We start from the raw sequence: 2,248 nt of genomic DNA, 5'->3' as shown, positions 1-2,248 counted from the left end.
ATAACTTCAGAGGGCTAGGGAAAAAATACACATACCGTTGTAATCGGGAGACTTTCTACTTTCACATGCAACAGGAATTTCTCGAGTTCGTCAATCCGTTCGCGAGATATGGGAGTTTGAAGTTAAGGAATGGTTGAGAAACCATCAAAATTATCGCAAGTCTGATACTCGAAACCAATAACTACAAACGCCTAGGGCAAAAATACACATACCGTTGTAATCGGGCGAGTTTCTGCATTCAGATGCAATAGGAAATTCTCGAGTTCGTCAATCCGTTCGCGAGATATGGAAGTCTCAAGTTAAGGAATGCTTGAGAAAACATCAAAATTTTCGCTGGTCTGATACTCGAAACCAACAACTGGAATGGCCTAGGGGAAAAGTACACACACCGTTGTAATTGGGCGAGTTTCTGCTTTCAGATGCAACAGGAAATTCTCGAGTTCGTCATTCCGTTCGCGAGATATGGAAGTGTGAATATAAGGAATGGTTGAGAAACCATCGAAATTTTCGCAAGTCTGATACTCGAAACCAATAACTTCAAAGGCATAGGGAAAAAATACACATACGGTTGTAATCGGGCGACTTTCTACTTTCACATGCAACAGGAATTTCTCGAGTTCGTCAATCCGTTCGCGGGATATGGGAATTTGAAGTTAAGGAATGGTTGAGAAATCATCAAAATTTTCGCAAGTCCGATACGCGAATCCAATAACTACAATGGCCTAGGGGGAAAATACACATACCGTTGTAATCGGGCGAGTTTCTACTTTCAGATGCAACAGGAATTTCTCGAGTTCGTCAATCCGTTCGCGAGATATGGGAGTTTGAAGTTAAGGAATGGTTGAGAAACCATCAAAATTATCGCAAGTCTGATACTCGAAACCAATAACTACAAACGCCTAGGGGAAAAATACACATACCATTGTAATCGGCGAGTTTCTGCTGTCAGATGCAATAGGAAATTCTCGAGTTCGTCAATCCGTTCGCGAGGTATGGAAGTGTGAAGTTAAGGAATGCATGAGAAACGATCAAAATTTTCGCTGGTCTAATACTCGGAACCAACAACTGGAATGGCCTAGGGGAAAAGTACACACACCGTTGTAATTGGGCGAGTTTCTGCTTTCAGATGCAACAGGAAATTCTCGAGTTCGTCATTCCGTTCGCGAGATATGGAAGTGTGAATATAAGGAATGGTTGAGAAACCATCGAAATTTTCGCAAGTCTGATACTCGAAACCAATAACTTCAAAGGCATAGGGAAAAAATACACATACCGTTGTAATCGGGCGACTTTCTACTTTCACATGCAACAGGAATTTCTCGAGTTCGTCAATCCGTTCGCGGGATATGGGAATTTGAAGTTAAGGAATGGTTGAGAAATCATCAAAATTTTCGCAAGTCCGATACGCGAATCCAATAACTACAATGGCCTAGGGGGAAAATACACATACCGTTGTAATCGGGCGAGTTTCTACTTTCAGATGCAACAGGAATTTCTCGAGTTCGTCAATCCGTTCGCGAGATATGGGAGTTTGAAGTTAAGGAATGGTTGAGAAACCATCAAAATTATCGCAAGTCTGATACTCGAAACCAATAACTACAAACGCCTAGGGGAAAAATACACATACCATTGTAATCGGCGAGTTTCTGCTGTCAGATGCAATAGGAAATTCTCGAGTTCGTCAATCCGTTCGCGAGATATGGAAGTCTCAAGTTAAGGAATTCTTGAGAAAACATCAAAATTTTCGCTGGTCTGATACTCGAAACCAATAACTACAATGGCCTAGGGGAAAAATGCACATACCGTTGTAATCGGGCGACTTTCTACTTTCACATGCAACAGGAATTTCTCGAGTTCGTCAATCCGTTCGCGGGATACGGGAGTTTGAAGTTAAGGAATGGTTGAGAAACCATCAAAATTTTCGCTGGTCTGATACTCGAAACCAATAGCTGGAATGGCCTACGGGAAAAGTACACGTACCATTGTAATCGGGCGAGTTTCTACTTTCAGATGCAACAGGAATTTCTCGAGTTCGTCAATCCGTTCGCGAGATATGGGAGTTTGAAGTTAAGGAATGGTTGAGAAACCATCAAAATTTTCGCAATTCTGATACACGAAACCAATAACTACAATGGCCTAGGGGAAAAATACACATGCCGTTGTAATCGGGCGAGTTTCTACTTACAGATGCAACAGGAATTTCTCGAGTTCGTCAATCCGTTCGCGAGATATGGGAGTTTGAAGTTAA

This window comes from Ptiloglossa arizonensis, unplaced genomic scaffold, assembly GCF_051014685.1.
Source record: "Ptiloglossa arizonensis isolate GNS036 unplaced genomic scaffold, iyPtiAriz1_principal scaffold0027, whole genome shotgun sequence".
In the NCBI taxonomy this organism is placed as follows: domain Eukaryota; kingdom Metazoa; phylum Arthropoda; class Insecta; order Hymenoptera; family Colletidae; genus Ptiloglossa; species Ptiloglossa arizonensis.
The sequence above is the reverse complement of the archived record's forward strand: the minus strand, read 5'-3'. Positions refer to the sequence as shown.